Source organism: Cimex lectularius, unplaced genomic scaffold, assembly GCF_000648675.2.
Source record: "Cimex lectularius strain Harlan isolate CLEC.00 unplaced genomic scaffold, Clec_2.1 scaffold89, whole genome shotgun sequence".
Taxonomy (NCBI): domain Eukaryota; kingdom Metazoa; phylum Arthropoda; class Insecta; order Hemiptera; family Cimicidae; genus Cimex; species Cimex lectularius.
In genome coordinates this window covers 347034-368476 of record NW_019392722.1, presented here as the reverse complement: position 1 = coordinate 368476, position 21443 = coordinate 347034, and the positions used below count along the sequence as shown (strand labels likewise).

At 34.7% G+C, this 21443-nt stretch overlaps 1 long non-coding RNA gene across 1 annotated transcript in view; it reads left to right on the top strand.

Moving 5' to 3' along the window:
- The first annotated feature begins 3185 nt into the window (after positions 1-3185).
- Positions 3186-21443, top strand: part of LOC112126829 — a 121352-nt gene continuing 103094 nt past the window's right edge. The window contains exon 1 of the long non-coding RNA XR_002910247.1: positions 3186-3307. This is a non-coding gene — a long non-coding RNA (uncharacterized LOC112126829). The remainder of the gene's footprint in view (positions 3308-21443) is intronic.

The following is a 21443-nucleotide window of genomic DNA, read 5'->3' as shown; positions in this document are numbered from 1 at the left end:
ACCATGGAATTACATACCTGATAATAATTATTTCTTTATGTCATTTTTACTTAGATGAGATCTTACAATAACCATTCTCTCTGTTTAATTTTCTTTCTTTGGAGAACGGACAACAAAAAAACCAAATTGCCTGAAGAGGAGGTCAGAGACGATTGAAAAGGCGTTCCTTAAAGAAAAACGAAAGAAAACACCAATCCCAAACGAAAATATATTCACTTAACAGACTAGAGGTTAAGTGGAGGAATTAACTTTCAATATCTTCACTTGAGATTGGTGTTTTCTTCCACCAACTTCTTCCTTTTTTTGAGATATTAGAAATCTCATAGCTTGCCTTATACACAGTACTATTATCCAGGGTTTAAGTTTTCCTTGAGTTATGTGGCTAACGTGTACATTTATTTTTATTAACTTTTGTAATATTGTTAATAAACAATTTTAATTAAAGATTATACTGAAGTATCTATACACACCGGTTGAATAAATAAAAAGCACCACCCTTAAATTTGAACGAATTTAGGTTTATTCATATTTTGCATATTAAAAAGAGGTTTGCTTGTAAATATAAGAATTTAAATATTAACGAATTGTAAATATTTAAATAGAAAACGTTTATTACTTAATTCTAAAACAAATTTGAGTAAAGAACAAAAAAAAACAATAATAATAAAAATAACTTTTTTGTCCCCTTTACTACAGATTATTTCCACATCTGGCACGAATCACGTCCGTTAAATGCCTTTGTTTTCCATGAATAAGATTTCTGATAAAATACTGTGGGATACTTTCCCATTTATCAAAAACAGCCGTCCGTTCAACTGTCCAGGACCTGAGTTTCGCCGTCGTATTCGTCGCTTAAGTTGGACCAAAATGTGTTAGATTTGGTTCAGACATGGGCATATGGCCTTCGAGCCGGCCACACCAAACGCTCAATTACAACCTCATTCAGGTAGACATACTCAATATGTGCTCTATGGGGCCTGGCATTATCTTACATTAGCAAGAATTTCTCAGCTATGGGGGGCACTACATGTTCTACTCTGTGAAGTTAGAGAACTTTCTCGCACAACCAATTCGATGACAGCGTCCAAGGAAATGCCTGAGGAACCATACATCAATTATGCCCATCCGAAGATTTGAGGCCAACTCTCACCTCATCTGTAAAGAGAATGTACACAATCTTTCAATGTCCAATTCACATGTTCCCGTGTGAATTGAAGCCTGGCCATTTTCCTAGCTGTGGTAAGACGATGTCCACGAGCCGGGTATCGGCCCTGAGGTTATTTGCATTTAGCCTTCTTCTTACAGTCCGGGAGAAAATCGAAAAACATTTCGGACTTGTCTTATCAGATTTCCCGTAATGCGGTTTCGTAAAGCCTGATGACAAATGAGTCTCGTCTTTAGACCTAAGTCAACCTTGTCCTGGCCTTCTAGTGTGAAGCCCTGATTCAATGAAGCGCCGAAGAAACCTTCGTTTTGTAGAGTGATTTACATCCAGTCTACAAGCGGCTTCGCGCTGGCTCTAACCTTTCTCTCATAATGTTATGATCCTGACGCTGTCATACTCACTCAAAAGCCTGATTGGAGCCATTGAAAAAAGTGTAAGACTAAGAATCGTGACTTCGATCCACTCAGACACCAACTCCCCATCTCAACCTACAACCTTTTGAATTTTCCGAGTTCGTGTCTGAGTGGATCGAAGTCACGATAGCTCAAAAGGTTAGAGCAGCGGCGTATTTAGCCGAAGGTCGTGGGTTCGAATCCCGCACGTAACACTAACTTTTTCATTTCAACCAATACCTTACATAAAGAGTAACATCAAATGAACGAAGGGAAAAGATTAACTGAAAGCGATCTTTAGGCGTAGCAGAATGGAAGAGCATATGCTACTTTTTGTGCAAATGGGATTAGCCAGTACAAAAGTGTACTGTAGCTCCTAATTACCTTTAACTAATGTAGAAAGATAATGGATTTAATTTTAAACTAAATAAATTTTGATTGGTGCGTTAAATTTGTCCATCAGTGTAATAAACTGCTCAAAAATGGATAGGGATATTTGCAATTTATTCCTATTATATCAACTTTAATTAAATTAACCGATGTTAATCCTCATTTTTAATAACGGATTTATAATTTTGTTAAAAAAACACCAATTTTTCGTCTTTTCTCCATTTTAATCTAACCATGGAAAGTTATAATCTTAACCAGAAGTTCGCCATATTATTGTGAGAATGAATCATCGAGGTCATCGGCAAGTGGATATCGCAGAGCCAGGCATGGTAGGGGATCTCAGAGCTGTACGACGAAGGGAGGACAGAAATATTGTATGCCCCTTTGAGACGACCCGCAGCCACAGCCCGCCACCAGCATGATGCAGCGAGAAGAGAACACCAATTGGTTGTCAAGTTACTGATGAGTCGCGTTCCTGTATGTACAGTGATGGCAGGCGACGGAGTCTTCCGAGAACAGGGTGCGTACAATGTCCCAGTTCGTGCCCCCATCAGTGCAGTTTGGAAGAGGCGGTCTGGGCTGTGATTTACACTGGAGGGCGAACTGGACTCCATATTGTTAAAGGAATCCTCACCGCAGTACGTTATGTCCAAGAAATTATCGAGGAATACATCCCTAAAACCAAGGATCTCATTGGCAGGGATTTTCGATTTCTGGATGACAATGCCACACTTTGTAGATCGTACACATCATTGTTTAGAAAACCTGGGAATTTCCCATCCGCCCTTCCTCCATTGTCTCCAGACCACAAATTTATTCAGCACATGTGGGACGCGTTTTCAGAGAAGGCTTTTCGATCACCATCCTCAGCCAGTTGACCTGCAACTGAGTTTTAGCATTGTAACATCTAATAAAATAAAAATGCTGGGGAAAGTAAATACTATAAAATTGAAATTATCCCTATTAATTTTTGAGCAGTTTAAATGTAATATATATTATTTGATTATACATATTAGCACAAAGGGCATAAATTCAAGTAGAATTTTGGGATATGCAGGAAATCCATTTGCCCGAATGGCAAATCTAGTCCGTATTCTCTACTAAGGACCGGCTACTTGTTGAAAATCCCCTTTGGCACTGAGCCGAGCGACCACAGGTGTCCCGGTAGATGCATAGGAAGACGCAGTCGCCCTGTGCACCGACCATACAAAGAAGAGAAAAAGTGCAGGGAAAAGGGATCCGATGTGTTGGGGGCGGTTGGTGGGGTGGCTGATGTGAAAGTGGGGGCTGCAATTCTGAACAGTTCTTCGCCGACTACTCAACGCGGAACAGCGGCGCACCCGACTCGCCTGAAAACCACGTGAGTAGTTTATTAGAGAATCAGAAAAATGAAAATAAATAAAGAAAGAGAAGGACCCATCCACAAATCTATTACTGCCATCAAAATTTGACTTATTTTTGTCAAAAAAATAAAAATGACAAGATTAAACGAAAAAACCAAAGACCCTCTACCCAAATAAATACCCCTAAACGTCCTTTATATTTACTAATTTGCCTCTTTTGTAGAAAAACCGTGAAAACCTAATTAAAAGGTAGGCAATACAAATTCCATTTGATTAAAATTTAAAAAAAAACGTCTAATTTTTACCTTGGTGAAAAGGAAAACGTGTGCGGCGAGTGGAAAAAGACAGAAACACAAAAATATTTAGGCACTAAAACAGCACTGAAATTAATCGAACATCAAATTCAAGGGAACGTCGAAATAAAATAAATAAACCAATATTCCGAAAATTATTTTGATTTTTAAAGTTAATAAATAAAATTACATGTTCAAATGAAAACTCACACAAACAAATCAAATTTATCTAAAACAAATAGTAGTGCGCATATGCTGCAATTTAAAATCCAAACACTTTCGAACTGAACCAATTAATATACAACGTGCAGTACTTGCTGTTCTGAACATTGTTGGCCTTTGAATGCCAATGATAATCCATAACCAAACTCGAAGCAGTCCTGCTTGTTATGCAGGCCATTGCATAATTGCGTCCATATTGATCAATTACAACATAAACTATTATTTGTAATTATTTACTTAATATTTTTGATGCATGATTATTCGATATGTAATAAAAAGTTTGCAACAATTGGTATAATTAAAGGAATAATAATTATTTTTTTCTGTTCGACCTAGTTGAGATTGAATTATCTTCAGAAATGTCTTTACAATTTGTTAACAAAATTTACGTTTCTTTAAAAGTTTTAAGTTATTATTACTATTACTACATAAATTATTTAAAATTGTAATTGAGAAATTTTCCCTTGTGCGATCTGAACGTTAAGAACTTTATAGAAAAATCACACCCAACTGTTTGAAAAGAGACACAAAATCAAATCTAACGATTTTTGTGTTATCTCTTAATGATCGTTAAAAATTGAAACGAAATTACAATGAAAAACTACAAAGACGCATAAAAAATTGATTCATGATACAGAACAAAACAGAAAAAAAGAAAATAATAGATAAATAAAAATTACGTGCAACGATTGTTTTTATGACTGTAGATTGGCCGAGATAGAATAGAAAAGAAGAATAGACAAACAATTATGCCTACGATTTTCGACATTGCTCAACCCAGCCAAAGAAAATCATTTAAAACAATCACTTCTTATTATTTTTAGTAAAACATTTTGAGATAGCACAACATAGGCAAAAATAACAGAAAAAACGTAACGTCTAACAATTTCTTGTAAAACTGAGGTCGCCCAACATAGAAAAAATAACGTCTAATGATTATTTGTAAAACTTTTTGAGTTACCTCGACATATAAAACTTTCACATCTAACGATAAAAAATTGTTTGAGATTTGAGATTGCACAACGTAGAAAAAGAAGAACAGAAAAACATCACGTCTAACAATTTTTTGAAATAGCCCAACATAAAAAAAGAAGAACAGAAAAACATCAGGTCTACTAATGTTTTAAAAAACTGTTTCAGATAGCCCAATATAGAAGAAGGAAAATAATTGAAATATAAATTCTAACCATTTTTTGTAAAACGTTTGGAGATAGCCCAATACAGAAAAAGAAAAATAACTGAAAAAATATAAATTCTTTAAAACTGTTTCAAATACCTCGACATAAAATCTATCACGTCTAAGGATTAAAAACCAATATTGTTTGAGATTTGGTATACCCAACATAAAAAAAAGGTGAAGAATAGGAAAATAAGACGTTTAACAATTTTTTAAACTGTTTGAGGTAGTCCAACATAGAAAAAGAAGAACAGAAAAGCATCACATCTAACACTTTTTTCTAAAACTGGTTAAGGATACCTCGACATATAAAACTGTCTTGTTTAACAATTTAAAATTGTTTGAGATAATCCAACAGAAAAACAATAAGAATAGAACAAACATAGTCTAACAATTTTTGTAAAACTGTTTTAGATACCTCAACATCCAGGACTATCACGTCTGACGATTTTTCGTGAAACTGTTTGAGATAGTCCATTACTGAAAAATTGGGAATTCCATCCTTTTTGGAGAAGCATGTCGTCGTTATAAAAAGAAAACAGTAATGAATAGATAAATAAACCGTTGAATTGCGTGACTGTCTTCAAAGTTGATGCCAAAAAAATCAAAAAGTCTAACGATTGACAAAAATTGTTTAAGATAGCCCGACCTAGAAAAACATCATGTTTAACGAACTTTTAAACACCGCTGTGGTCATTGTTCGACATAGAAAGGATAGAAGCTTAGATAAAATATGACTAACGACTTTTTGTCACTATATTTATTTTATTATTTATTATTTCTATTTTTCAACACAGAGAAAGATATCGAAAAAACCCACAACAAACAATTTTTCCTAAATCTGTTTAAGATAATCAAGAAAATGAGAATAAAATAAAAAAATCACATGTAGGAATTACTTATAAATGTTTTAAAAACAAAACACAAAGGAAATAATTAATTCAAAAACCTGTTCAAATTGAAAATATAGGAGAAACGACGAAATATATTGTTACTTGACATTATTTACGAGTAAAAATAATTATAACAAAATTAATTTTGTTTGTATTACATTATAATTTATTTCGTCAAGTTAAACGTAAGAGGAAAAGGACGAGACAGAATTTTCGGTCGGTAATTTATGTGTGTTAAAATTAGGTGATTTCTTAATCTCTGGTGCCTCCTAGTCTTGCTCATTATTTTAAAATCTTACGCCTTCTGCATATATGAATTTTAATCAAATTGGCTTTTATTCACAAGTTTTAACAAGCATAAGCTTTCGAGCATTTTAAAAATTTCTTTATCTACCGAACTCGAGTGGGAAACTGATCGACGATAATGAATTAGGTCTAACATATTTCTTTGTTAATCCATTCAGCTTAATAATTTAGATGTCATAATTTTATTTTGTATGAAATGATAAGGATAATTTAATAGAAAAAAAGCTTTCGAAATATATCCACTATCATAATTTTATTCGGTATCTATAATTATATCATAAACTTATAAGTAATTGTGGACATATTTTAGGTTTTTATTATTGATATTGAGTTTATTCTTAACAGTCATGTCCAAAATTTTTAGATTTTTATATTCAATTGCGACGTTAATAATAGCTAAAAATAACATTATCCATAGTTTTATCAATTTCTTTTGTATAAATGGAATGTTTGAACGTGCTACTGTTTTGTGCATCGGCCTTGAAACATCAACATCAACTGTGAAATTTTAATTAAGCAATTTGGGGGGTGTCGGTGGCCGCAAGGTTTAGTCTTTGACACGGCGCTCATCACTGTAAGGTAAAGGTCCCGGGTTCGAATCCAGCGGCCCTGCATCCTAACCCGACATACTTACAAATGGGCCACCGGCACCCTGAGGGTTTATATGACCTCTGCTGTTGCGAACCCTCGTAAAAAAAAAAAAAAAAAAAAAAAAAAAAAAAAAAAAAAAAAAAAAAAAAAAAAAAAAAAAAAAAAAAAAAAAATTAAGCAATTTAAAAAAAATGTATATTTTTGAAATAGTTCAATTCTTTTTTTAAATTCACTAGTTTTCGTGGTCCGCTTGACCAATTAATATCTTTCAATTAAGGTTTTTAGTTGAGATAAAAAAGTCAGCGTCACGAGCGGGATTCGAACCCACGACCTTCGGCTATATACGCCGCTGCTACACTTCGATCCATCCCCATCTCAACCCAACCTTTTGAATTGTCCCTCCTTTTATGCCATTTTTCAGATGTCGTGTAATCGGATTGGATTCTCGACGACAAATGAAATGGCCGCGGAGAGGTTTAGTGAAGATATACTTTTTTTAAAGTTCTTTTTTTAAAGTTTACATCACTTAATATGCTGTAGTATGTTTTTATGTTTAAGACATTTGTTTTATCGTTCTTTCTTTCGCTCCTTTTCTATCGGACGGAATGAAACACAAATGTTACAAGTGATCATTATTTTGTATTTTTTGCCAATTTTTCACTATTTTTAATCCTTACTGCTTTTCTATTCTAAACTATCTATATAAAATATTTAAATAAATCCGTAGACGTGATTATTTTTCTGTTTGGACCTATCCCAAAGAGTTTTACACATCGTTAGACGCGCGTTTTGTCTTCTCTGCTGGAAATATATAAATTGATTTATAATTTTTATACAAAATGTGGATGAGATGAAAATTTAGTGTGGCGAGCTGAACTCGAACCCACGATCTCCGGCTCTGTACCCACGAGGTCGTATGTTCGAGTATTACTCGGGCCAACTAAAACATACGGATTAATCTATTAATTAATAGGTTAATCTATTCCACGACACATCTTACATCTGGTGGCTGGTGTGGGTAAAAGTGGAGCATTTTCGTTTTCAAGAAAATTTACGTTACTTTTGCCTTTCCTCACCTCGAGAAAATTCTATCATTAAGAATCTTTGTGTAGTTAGAATAACGACCTACATTTTTAATAGAAGCAGATGAAAATAGCTACATAAACTTTTATAGTTTTGCATTCCTAATGGTACTTGATTTAATTGTAAATGGTTCAGAAGTCAATTGTCCATTTTGTGATGGATATCTATTGGTTTGGCCTCGAAACAACTGATGAATTATGTTAGTTATGAATTGCATGAATTGCAAGTTTTGCAAGATTTGCAGTTTCTGTTTATTCACAAGGTAAGCAGGTTAACTATATAGCCGATCGTATATTGGAAAAGTGAGACAACATCCAGTAAAAGGTACTGGAGATATCGTTAGAATATAGATTAACGAAGTAAATGTAACAATATATAAACTGTAGTTCTGACTTTGTACAGAATTGCGGATAATGTTTAATTCTAGGTGTGATTAGTTTCTTTTTTTTTGTACATGAAACAAACACAGTTTAGACGTATGGAATGGAATTCATTTTTCACGAGAGCTTGTCGGCCGATCTAACGTGATCTGATGAATAAAAAGTGGCCTGAGGTCAATTCTGTGAGGTGCCCTGAGGTCGATGGAAAGAATGTCGCGTTGACCCCTTTTCCACTCCTGTTATGATTATCACAAGTGGCTACGAAACGGCGCATTTCCACGCCAATGACATCCATTAAAAACGTCTGCAGAGTTTGAAGGTCTTTGTTATCAGGTTGAAGACCAAAATCAAAACGCCGATATGTCGATGCTTGACTGGTTTTCGATATTGATTTTTTTTAAATTAACACGTATCCGATTACATCATTCGAACTGTTGATGTAATGATGATATATGATGATTTATATTTAACTTGAGCATAATTGTGTAACGGTGAATGTGAACCGCACCCATGATGAAAATTCATCCTTGATTTTACAAATTCACTCGTTTTAATTGGAAAATGTGATATCACAAAACAGCCCTGTTATATAACAACTGTTTCATTTCTCACGGACTAGGACGGACATCTTAAATTATCAGGAGAACTAGGGTCGTAAAACCCGGACTTTTATTGTCTTACTAAGCCTACGTCGTAAAACGAACGCCTAGAACGTCCGAAAAGGCATAAATTTCATATTCGTCCAAACTATGAACCGGGCATTTTCGTGTGGCCTTTGATTATTTTACATTTACTCCGATATTACACAGTGATTTGTCATGATAACGTATACAATACAGTTTGATTCCGCTTGGATCGTCAACATAATAAACAAATCTATAGGTGAGTCTGCTCGTTGTTTTGTTGAATATTTTGTATTTCTTCTTCTTTTTTTCTTAATCACGGACAATCTCTTTTTTTAAATGGAGAAATTTTGAAAAATTTTGAGCTGGAGTAGTAAGAGTAAAAGAGTGCATCTTTAGTTTGTCAATCTAAAGCTTTTTGTCATTGAGAAGGAAAGAAGAAGAGAAGAAAAATTGTTGTTTCTTAAGTTCATAAGTTGGTGTCTTTTGGAGTTAATGGAATATCAATTGAAATAGAATATTTTCTTTTACATCCATTATATTTCATGGTCCGATTGACCAAATAAATTCTTTCAATTAATTAATCTTTATGTAAGGTATTGGTTGAAATGAAAAAGTCACCCATAGCTTTAGTGAAGATATACTTCATTTAACTTATTAAATTCACTAGTTTTCGTGATCCGCTTGACCAATTAATATCTTTCAATTAATTAAGGCTTTTAGTTGAGATAAAAAAAGTCAGTGTCAAGAGCGGGATTCGAATCCACGACCTTCGGCTAGATACGCCACTGCTCTACCTCTTGAGCTATTGTGATTTCGGTCCACTCGGACAACAACCTCCCATTTCGACCTACCTTTCGAATTTTCCCTCCTTTTTGCCACTTTTCAAATGTCGTGTAATCAGAATTGGATTCTCGACAAATGAAACGGCCACCGAGAGCTTTAGTGAAGATATACTTCGTTTTACTTATTAAATCCATTATATTTCGTGGTCCGATTGACTGAGATGGATTTTAATGGATTGGTCCGATTGATTTGAGAGATGTATTCTTCGACAATTGCTTGGAGAGAACGTACTGCGGTGAGGTTGCCTTCAACAATATGGAGTCCAGCTCGCCCTCCAGTGTAAATCCCAGCCCAGACCATTACACCGCCTCTTCCAAACTGCACTGAAGTTGTTTGTATGGTCGGTGCACATGACGACTGCGTCTTCCTATGCATCTACCGGGACACCTGTGGTCGCTCGGCTCAGTGCCAAAGGGGATTTTCAACAAGTAGCCGGTCCTCAGTGGAAAATACGGAGTAGTTTTGCCATTGGGGCAAATGGATTTCCTGCATCTCCCAAAATTCTACTTGAATTTATGCCCTTTGTGCTAATATAATCAAATTATATATATTATATTTAAACTGCTCAAAAAAGAATAGGGATAATTTCAATTTTGTAGTATTTACTTTCCCCAGCATTTTTATTTTATTAGATGTTACAACGCTAAAACGCAGTTGCAGGTCAACTGGCTGAGGATGGTGATCGAAAAGCCTTCTCTGAAAACGCGTCCCACATGTGCTGAATAAGATTGTGGTCTGGAGACAATGGAGGAAGGGCGGATGGTAAATTCCCAGGTTTTCTAAACAATGATGAGTACGATCTACAAAGTGTGGCATTGTCATCCAGAAATCGAAAATCCCTGCCAATGAGATCCCTGGTTTTAGGGATGTATTCCTTGTAATTTCTTGAACATAACGTATTGCGGTGAGGATTCCTTTAACAATATGGAGTCCAGTTCGCCCTCCAGTGTAAATCCCAGCCCAGACCGCCTCTTCCAAACTGCACTGAAGGGGGCACGAACTGGGGCATTGTACGCACCCCTGTTCTCGGAAGACTCTTCGTCGCCGCCATAACTGTACAGACAGGAACGCGACTCATCAGTAACATAACAGCCAATTGGTGTTCTCTTCTCGCTGCATCATGCTGGTGGCGGGCGTGGTTGCGGGTCGTCTCAAAGGGGCAAACGATGTAGAACAACTTCCCACAAACGATTTCTTAACGTTTGTGTTGATAAAGACGTTGTTGAAACATCTTGTACTTCATTTAGTTTCTCGTAGGCCTTATGGGAACGGTTCGAAAGGTTGTAGGTTGAGATGGCGAATTGGTGTCTGAGTGGATCGAAGTCACCATAGCTCATGTGGTAGAGCATCGGCGTACTTAGCCGAAGGTCGTGGGTTCTGATCCCGTTCGTGACACTAACTTTTTCATTTCAACCAATACCTTACATAAAGATTAATTTCTTTAAACTTCCTACCAAAATGCATAGTTATTAATTGCTAAGTTACAACCATTTTTCTCTCAGTTCTATATCAAGTTTAAAATATTTAACCAGTCATGCCCAGTTTTTCCATTAATTTAATTCAGTAAGTCAGATGCCAAAAATCTCATATTTTAGTGAGTTTTCTACCGAAAAATGGTAGAAAAAAATAGTATATATTTTCAACATCAAATTTACCGCACAGGGTGCAAGTGTTCTCATCACTGCCCAGTCTGTAGGCATTAAGTTTCAGAATCCCTCCTCTAATTTTAAAAAGCCATCTCAGATCATTCATTGACAGATCATATTTGTGTTGTGACTCTTTTCGAGATCAATCTTAAGTGCTTGGCCCTTATTTCATCTTTCTGATCTCACGACCGCCTCCTCAAACATATCTTCTTCGTTTTCCTTCGCCTAGTAAGCATCCCGTCCATAATTCTGCTTTAACTAGTTTATTGTAGTGAACCATGAAGTTTTTCTTGATGGTTTCCATGGCAATAATTTTTATTAATCTCTTTTAGCATGGCCATTATTGTGAGGATGTAATCGAGACAATATTTCAGAGCTTTGAAGACAAAGGATAAACGCTGTTTTTGTATAATTTGATATTTAAAAAATGATATATTTATACAATTTATATATTAATAATTTTAAATATCAATAGATTTTTTATAAAATATTAATAAAACACTTCAAAATCTGTACATTCCACCCTACCCGATATAAAAGAGAATTGATTGTCACATGGCCTCAAAAAGGTTAAATTTAAACCCAATTTTACAATAGATTTAGGGCTAATATAACTATATTTACCGTTTCTTTATGATTAACAGACGTGTTAAAGCTTTGGGGTACAGTAGCAACATATATCATAATTTTAGACTTTTGGAGGTTCACTTTTATGTTCCAGATCTCAGTGGATTTTTGCAAACTGTTAATCATTTTCTACAGACCATGGAATTCAAATGTCCAGAGAACATAAACAGCATACGCGAGAATCCTTATTTGTGGCTTTCCGATCTGTACTCCCCCTCTATCCATAAACTCCTCAAGATCATTTGGGAAAAGGGAACAGCAAGCGACTTAGTGTGCACCCTTGTTTGATGCCCATCTCAATTGTAAAATATTATGAGAGACTATTTTTATGCCAAACTGCACCTTTAGATACTTTTTATTGTTCGGTAACTTTGTGAATTTTAAAACTAAAACCAAAACCTAATATTTGTTATTTATTTATACAGACTCAGTTCTGCCCATATATGCATTTATGTAGATACATGTGCAGAACCGAGCTGATGACTTCCCGCGAGAATCACCCACTTCGATGTTTTGCTGGCCCGGGTTCAGTCCTTGGTGTTATCCATACCACCTTCGAAGGTCAAGGGGCATCGGCAACAAGGTTATTTGAGCTCCCAACGCATGCAGTTTGAAGCTAAACGAACTCACTTTATCGCTCATTCTTAAATACGTTCCCTCTTATTTACATACCTTTCACTCAAATAGTGTGATGGAGACTGAATATTCCTTCATAACCCGCAATACCTAGTCTAACTGAAAGTGATTAGTATGTATACAACAATTGTATAATTGTTCGGTTCAGATCGTTGACTCTGTTGCAGAATTGCATTTTGCTGTTGTTTAAAATACCACCACAACGACAACAAATTCTTCGTTGAATAATATTAATATTCTTACTCGAATTCAAAGGAGAGGATGTGCTAATACAGCATACACCAATGTTACCAACAGAGGTGCCTTTCCAATTCAAACGATTGCAATTTCCAATTAAACTGGCTTCGGTAGTCATGATAAAAAATAAAGTCATCAATCATTGATAATCAATATGTGGATTGAATTTGGAGAATACATGGTTTTCTCATGGACAATTATACGTTCCATGATCCAGGAAGGGGGGGATTTTTGTTTGTATATATGCCAAATGGAATCACAAAAATCAAACATTGCAATTAATTTAACGCTGAATACATAATTACAATTTAATACAATGTTATACAAATCAAAAATAATCATTTTTGCAATTCATGTCGTGGTTATAGAACTCCTTCAACCTGATGATGAGCTAAAAGCTCGAAATCCGGATCGTTGCAAAACAACTTACTGTGAGTAGGAACTATCTTTTTAAAAAGGATTAAACAAAAATAATGGTGCATATGTAAATATCTAATACGAATACTAAATACAATCATTGATATCAAACATTCAATTGTATTCATTTATTTTATATATATGCTTTTATCTAGCAATAGCAATGTGTACTCAAAATATTGTTAAGTTAGTGGTTTTTTTGTAAACTTTTTCCCCACAAGTGAATCCGAGGTTTCTATTTCTATCCTAAAGTATTTAAATTTTCGGATGATTGTTTTAGGATGTACAGAGCCCTGCTACTTTTCCCCTAAATTATAAATTTATGTAGTACCTATTTATGTAATTTTTCAATAAATATATTGCTACTACAAAATATTGTGTTAAATAACACTTTTTATTATCCTCTTGGGAACCGCCGAGTTATAATGGAATATATGTACTGTAAAGAATATATATACAGAATTACCCCGGATTGATTTTTATTTTATTTTATTACGTTTAATGTACAAAGACTTGGTGTGAGCGACACAACCCTGGTGTTGAGTTGTGTTCCAGTTCGTTCCACTAGCCCTTATCGTCCTGGGCCATACGGAAAACGCACACATTTACACTTCATACATTATCACGGACTTAATAGCGTTATAAAGTACATGAAACACCCATAGTTAAACAGTATCAACAGTTCTGGTAGTAAAGTGTCAATAGGGGTTGGTTGTAGCCAACTTTATTTAGATTTCGTGGTCCGATTGACCAAATTACTTCTTTCAATTAATTAATCTTTTTGTGTAACATGCTGGTTGAATTGAAAAAGTTGGTGTCACGAGCGGGATTCAAAGAAGCCACGATAGCTCAAGTGGTAGAGCAGCGGTCTATTAGCGGAAGGTTGTGGGTTCGAATCCCCCTCGTGACACTAACTTTTCATTTCAACCAAAATCTTACATAAAAAGATTAATTTATTTAAAAAATTTACAATTCGTCAATAAAATTCATATACAAACTTGTTCGTGTCATTCGTGCTAATGCAAAGAAATCCCCGAGCTATTACTATGCGACAGTGTACTACTCTGATCACGGGAAATTGAAAGCGAAGTCCTTTTCATCGTTTTCAAGTTTGTTTTGCTTAACGGCCGTCCGTCTACGTTTGCTTTTCTGGGAAAACTCGTCTGGGACTCGATTCCCGACGGTTCCAGGAAAAAGGAAATAATACGGTTTCCACGGCAGGAAATGAAAAATCTGATCGTATTGCTGAAGATAGTCCTTTTTTTGTCAATAATATTTACCGCGCGATTAGTTTGGCCGGGGGATGGAATGTAGGAAGCCAAACATCGATAAAAGTATAAACTAATATCTCAAAAAAATAATAATAAAGTGGGAAGATTATGGGCCAACAGCTGAGATCATCGCCGGCCCTCTGCGTGTTTCCCTTCTTTTTCTCTTCTTTAGCGCGTATTTTGTTTTAAACTGCAGCCATTTGTGCAAATCGATCTGGTTACTGACTCACTGATTTCAAATATATACTACCTTGATATCCTAGAATGCTAGTCTCCCTTTTGTACCTCCGGTTGTCAAATACAGAATAGAAACAAAACATACAATACATCTAATTACATCACCAGAAACATAGTTGTCCGGTCACATTCACTCCCCCAGAGTACTCGATATTCCGCGGGGTGGGGTTATAAGCAACCCCTTCCTTTCACGCTAATAAATTACTTTATTCTCCAGACGTCATACACTCACCCCAGAGTACTCGATATTCTTCAGGGCGGGGTTATAAGTAACCCCTTCCTTTCACGCTAATAAATACCTCTGATTACAATAAATTAGCACGAACACAACACTCGATAGAAACATAGAAATCTAGTCACATTCACTCCCCCAGAGTACTCAATATTCCTTGGGTTTAAATCACCCCCTCAAAAGAATAAAAATAAAAATCGATTATCATTGGCTATCATTAGTAGCATCCAATATTAGAACAATGTTGCAATTAAACGGCTATACCGAGAATATCGAAACCACGGAATGTTTAGAAACCCCTTAGGCAAATACTTAGCATTAATTTATCAGATTAATTGAATATCAAATATCAAAGTGGTACTAAGATATCGTTCATCGAAAGTCAATATTGGTGATAGTCTGATGTCTTGAATCGCGCTTTGGAACATCTTAGAGACCTTTGTGTTTAATTTATTAAATCACGATTAGCAACAAATAACAGAATTTTGCTATTAATGGCTGACATTATCGATATCACCCTAATTTAGCTTTGTTGAAAGGTTGTACTGAAATTATTTTTACAGTGTGCGAGCTTTTTTCTACTCCTTTTTTCTCTCTACCCAGTACACCCTGGAAACGAGGAATTTATTTCTACACGCTCCTTAATGCAATACGTATAAGTGATCAAATAATTAGAAATGCAATTGATAGATTATTAATAATTTTCACTAATATGCGGTCAATGGCGTTACCAATTTTAATAATTATTATAATTTATATATTGCAAGTTTAGTATGAACTTTTTATTTATTATTATTTATGTCCGAAAGGGTTATCAATGAGTTGACAGGTTTGTTTTCATTGCTCCCATGGTACATACGTAAGCCAATCTTTGTTTGGAAAGCTTTTTTGTTGAGCTTTGTCCACCAGAATGAGCCATAGGATATTTTGGATCATATTTCTGCCGTGCATAATCCCACGCCACGAAGGAAAATGGTTTACCAGCGCGCCCTCTGTGAATTCGATTAATCGAAACCGAAGGCCCACCTGTTGTTTTCAGTGTGTAACATCCGCACAGTCCGCTACGTATGTTTAAAAGTCCTCCGGTGAAGGATTTAGTTTTATTTATTGTAAACAGAATTAATATTTGAACCTCGTCGGTTTTGTTCGAGCCTGGCTACTGCCCGAAAGATTTGCGATATCCTGTCGTCTCGTTATACTATTTTACGTTCAATTGCAAGTTCAACTAGTAACTAAAGCTTTTTAGACTTATTCAGTTTGGGAACTTCCTATCTTAAAATTTGTTCAAATTTGTTTGCGTTCTAGGTGTCTTAAGGAGTAATTATTAAATTAATTATCAAACCAATTTAATTGAAATATTTGATAAGGGATGTAAGTTGCATTTATTTATTTATATTTTTTCTTATTTCACGTACAGTCTATCGAAAGTTACAACGAGAGAAAATTATAACCACTTAATGTTTAGTTACCGTAATTAGTTTCTAACGAAGTGCTCATAATTTCATTCATCTCTCATTCTCTTTTCACACTTAAAATATCAACTTATAAATTACTTCGATTGACTTAACAATTGAAGTTATATAAACCGTACTGATAAATAGCAAATTAGATGCAGCTGTTCAAAGACGCAGAAATATTTCGCTCGTGTGCAAGCTGTTTACGGCATTGTAAAGAAATTAAATCTTGACTATTTACCACTTTTTTTTGTGGCTCGTTTGGACAAGATGGAAGAGGATTAAAGTCGATCTAATCCAGGATGAAATTCTTGAATGAGCAGTTTCAATTAGATATTCCGAAAACGACTTCTTAAGAAAAATAAGGGTAAAAAATCGATAAATTTAAATTCAAACCAAAATTTATAGTTAGGGGTCTCTGGAGGCTAAAACGAAATTTCATATTAGCTTCACAAATTTTTTTTGTATGACCTAGTTTACTTGAAAAATATTTGGTTTGTAGAAAGCTTTTGGCTATTGATAAACTTTGATATCTTTTACTATTCTTTATGGCAATCTACATTTTAAAAAATGGTGCAAAATGATATATTAACATAGCTGATTTGAGCAAGTAGAACGGCAAAATAAAATTATTAAAAACCAGGGACTATTCACATCAAATGTCGGATCCGTGTCCCATATTTTGGAGTGTAGAATCACCAAAAAAAATTTGGGTTTAATCCGTGTCACACCAACTTGATCGTCCCCTAGTCAGATCATATGTTCTCAAGGATAGTGATAATGGAAAATAAACAGATCTTATTAAATCTGGCTGAAGAATATTTCTTAAAATTTTAAACTCATAAAATAATTTTTTTAAAACTTTTTTACCAAAGCATCAATATGAAGCTTTATGTTTAATTTATTATCAAAAATTATTCCTAAATATTTAACTTATTTAGAAAATTGGGCAATTGTAGTTAAATGCATTTACATAAGAATGTAATGTTATGTTTTCATTTAAGTTGTTTTGATTAGATAGACAAAAATTAATGGTTTTAGTTTTATGTGTATTTAAAAGAGAAATTACTATCTAACCATTTTTAAATTACTTTTTTGAAAGTTAATATTTTTTTATCATGTTATCATAATTCTTGCCAGAAATAAGAATAGCTATATCGTCAGCGAATCCCAATGTTTTACCAGAATGTTTTAGTTTAAATAAGTCATTAATGTAAATTAAAAATATTATAGGGGCTAAAATACTTCCCTGTGGAACACCACAAATAATATAAGTGGGATTGCTAAAAGTTTGACTTAGTTTTGTTTTTTGAGATCAATTTAACAAATATGATTTAATGAAATTATAAACTGATCCTTCGATACCATTATTGAAAAGTTTTTCAAGCAATACTGGGTGATCTACAGAATCAAACGCTTTTGAAATATCCAAGAACAATCTTATGATTTTATTTTTATTGTCAAGACCTATTGATATAAAATTAGAAGCCTCAAAAGTGCATCTTCTGGAGACTTACATGATTGAAATCAATATTGGTTTGGGTTATTATTTTGTAATCAGAAAGAAAATCAACAATTCGTTTTAAAAACATTTATCCAAAATTATACTTAGTGATAGTCTAAGGGACCTGTAATTGTTAGTATCACTTTTTGGGCCCGATTTATGTAATAGGATTATTATAGATATTTTAAATTTAGTGTGGAAATGTCCAAGGTTAAAGGATGGTAGTAAGGGTGATGTTCCTCAGTAAAGGTGGCCTGATCGTGAATTTTCTATGCAAAAAGTTTCCGAAGTCAAACAGTCCACTTAAATTATGCTTGCCACACTTCTGTCCGTATTTACATCAGTGTTAGGCAAATTTTTCTTCTGTTAATCAGCTACAAACAGTGTTTTCAGATTTTCAGAGTTTTATTTATAACTGTCGAACCTTCACAAGATAACCGACATTACGGTTCGCTGCATATAAGCCAGTTGCGAAGGGCAATAGAAGTGTGAACCCTTGCACAGCAGCACGATTTCAGCAGACCCTGGCAACCAAGCAACCCTGTTGTTCTGATTTACGATCATTATCTCTATTTCTTGACGAACGGGGCTTTCTCAGGGTGGGCGGAAGGATTGGAAGGTCTTACGACTCAAAGCGTCCATCTTCTCCTTCGAAAATGTGCCACTGAACCCGCTTTCCTTCAGTGATGAGTCGTCAACGTCTTAACCGTTGCGACTACCGACGCAAAGCCCCCTAGCTATTACTGCATTTTTACATAATATGTTCAGGAATTAAACATTAATTTATATGGCTATGGGTGTTGAGTATATATTTGATTTTTGGGACCAGATACTTGTGTTCACGTTCCATTAGCCAACCAGTAAATTGTTCCTTTTCTTAACATTATATTTCCCACCTTCAATGAAAGTGGTTTCAGGGTTATTGTTTTAACTCGGTCTCAGCGCATACCATCTCTTGGAATCATGAGTATGGATTAGGGTTATTTCTATTAAAGTTTTATTCTTCTTCAGAGTTTCTTTCTGCTGAGTATGGTTTTTGCATTTATTGTCGTTTTGTACCTAGGCTGGACACCAGGGTTATCAGCATCGATGTCATTTTATCCCCCAACGCGATCAGTTTCCAGATCCCACACAGCCTCGCACTCACTTACTCTTACCATTCACACAGTTATGATGTTGGAGTACTTGATTTCCCTCCATCACTCTTCACATACATTATAAAACTAACCAAATAGATCGACGATGGGTACTCAATATTCTGCCTTAGGCCCTCTCACACTAATCATCCACGCTAATAAATACACTCAGTCTCAATGTACATTTAAAAAAGAAGAGATAAATATTTAATCATTTCAATATGATCTTTAGCATAGAGGAGTCTTATTAGCTCCATTAAAATTTCAATGGTGAATAGGACGTTGAAGCACGTCATATCACCATGAAATGGGGCATCATAAAATCTCGGTCACCACGGTTCATCTGTTATCTGATTAATTTTCTTGTAACATGTTAATATTTTTCTATTTAATTCAGAAATCCATCATCAAGGGCCGGCAATCTTTTTACATTTGGAAGTAATTAATGGAAAAATGTTGAAATTGGCAAGTAAGGCATTATAAGGCAAATAAGGTTTTTTTTTACAAAAATGAGAAGCGACCTCAGAAACACATGTTATTTGATTCGTTTATTCAAATTAAGATTTAAAAGCAAAGAAACTTTGCCATGTCTTTCAAAACACAGGAGCAAAATATAAGTCCTACTCCTCTTCGCAGAATATCTCTTATGACGATCTCATCAGACGATGACGATGGACCAATAACAGAAATGAGAAATATTCCTAGAGCACGCGAAGATGTATTCGACAAAAAAAATCTTTTCCCTCTACGTGTTATAATTCTCTTCATATTCCTTTCCATCATTGCAGTGATAGTTGGATTTTTATTAGCTTTTGTTTTAACATGGAAATATAATTGGCTCCAGTGTAAGAACGCACCTGCCACACTCCCAGATTCATCGAAAGTGACGACACCAACGCCAAGCGATGAAGCGATGAGTAAAACTACGAAGAAAGCACCGTAATTTTTTCGCAAGTTAAGGCCGGCGCGGTTCTAATGTTTTTGATACACATGACCCAATTTATGAGTTGTAAGTTACTTTGTCAAAGTTAAAAAAAAATGAAAGTGCCTGATAAGAGGACACCTTCTTATGATTCCAATAGCTTAGAAGATCAAGAGGAGAATGAAAGAAACGCACAGTCTGACACGTGTGAGAGAAAGGTAATCGTTTACGAAATAGACGATGATGAAGACTTTCTTCAGGCGGTAGAGCCATCCGAATCATCACTCCTAGTACAGGAGCCAGAACCGTTTCTCTCCAAATCCCAACTTTGCGTTTTAAGTCTGTCAGTCTCTGCGGTCTTCATCGTCTCATTCCTCCTGTCTTTAATCCTTAATTTTGAATTCAACTGGTTTGAATGCGAAAAAAATCCTCCAACAACCGGAACACCAACGACGACATAATTTTGATTGTATCAATAAAAAATTCATTTATGCCAAATGTGTTCATTTAATCGATTTTAATAATTAGCACGTTTTATGGAAATATAATCATTTACTAGAATGTTTAAAGGAAGGGAGCGAATCGGTAATTTTTCTTTTACTTATTGTTGAATACTGCAAACCGTTTCCGTCTCAGTTTTCTAATGTTCTGGCAGTCAAATTCTATTATTAAACAGGTCAAGTATGTAGATGTTTCCATCGAATTCTGCGTGCCTTCCTGTCGTATGATCAAAAAACTTTAAAAAAATCATATGTTGACTTAAGAAAATGTGTTAAATTACTACGAATATTTTTATTCTTTACTTCCTTTAAGTCCAGCGTCCGTTCTGGACGAAATGAAACTTTTAATTATAAACAATTTTCTTTTAAAAGTTTTTATTGTCCTAAAAAATACATTTTTCTTCATTTTTCAAATGAAATAGTGTTATTATCTAATCAAAATGTGGAGTAAATGAAGGTAGCGATCGGCCCATTGTCTGATCATTCATTGATTGAGGTCATTAAACTTATGGCAACGGAAATAATTAGTATAGCTGATAAATAAGATTTCAGATGTAGTACACTAGAACTGTCATTCTCGTACTATTCAAGTTATTCTAGATGATCTTGTACACACTTCGCAGCTTGGATCATCGGTGATTCTTTTCTAGGATTTAATTAGAGTACTAATGAGATTTTTAGGTCAAGTGTGGACTGTTAAATTTATCATAGAAACATTGGGTCTCATTCCTTTCTAAAGAAATAAAAAATCTACTAATTCAATCTAATTTGTACTTATTACGATCGGCCGCTTGTACTTACATAACATAGCTTCAAACTACAAAAATTTCAAAATATTTGACCATAGTGAGTTAAGAACTCTACGCTTCACCATGACTTAAAAGGCTTATTTTCCATATCTAATGGTCAAGTTTAGACTT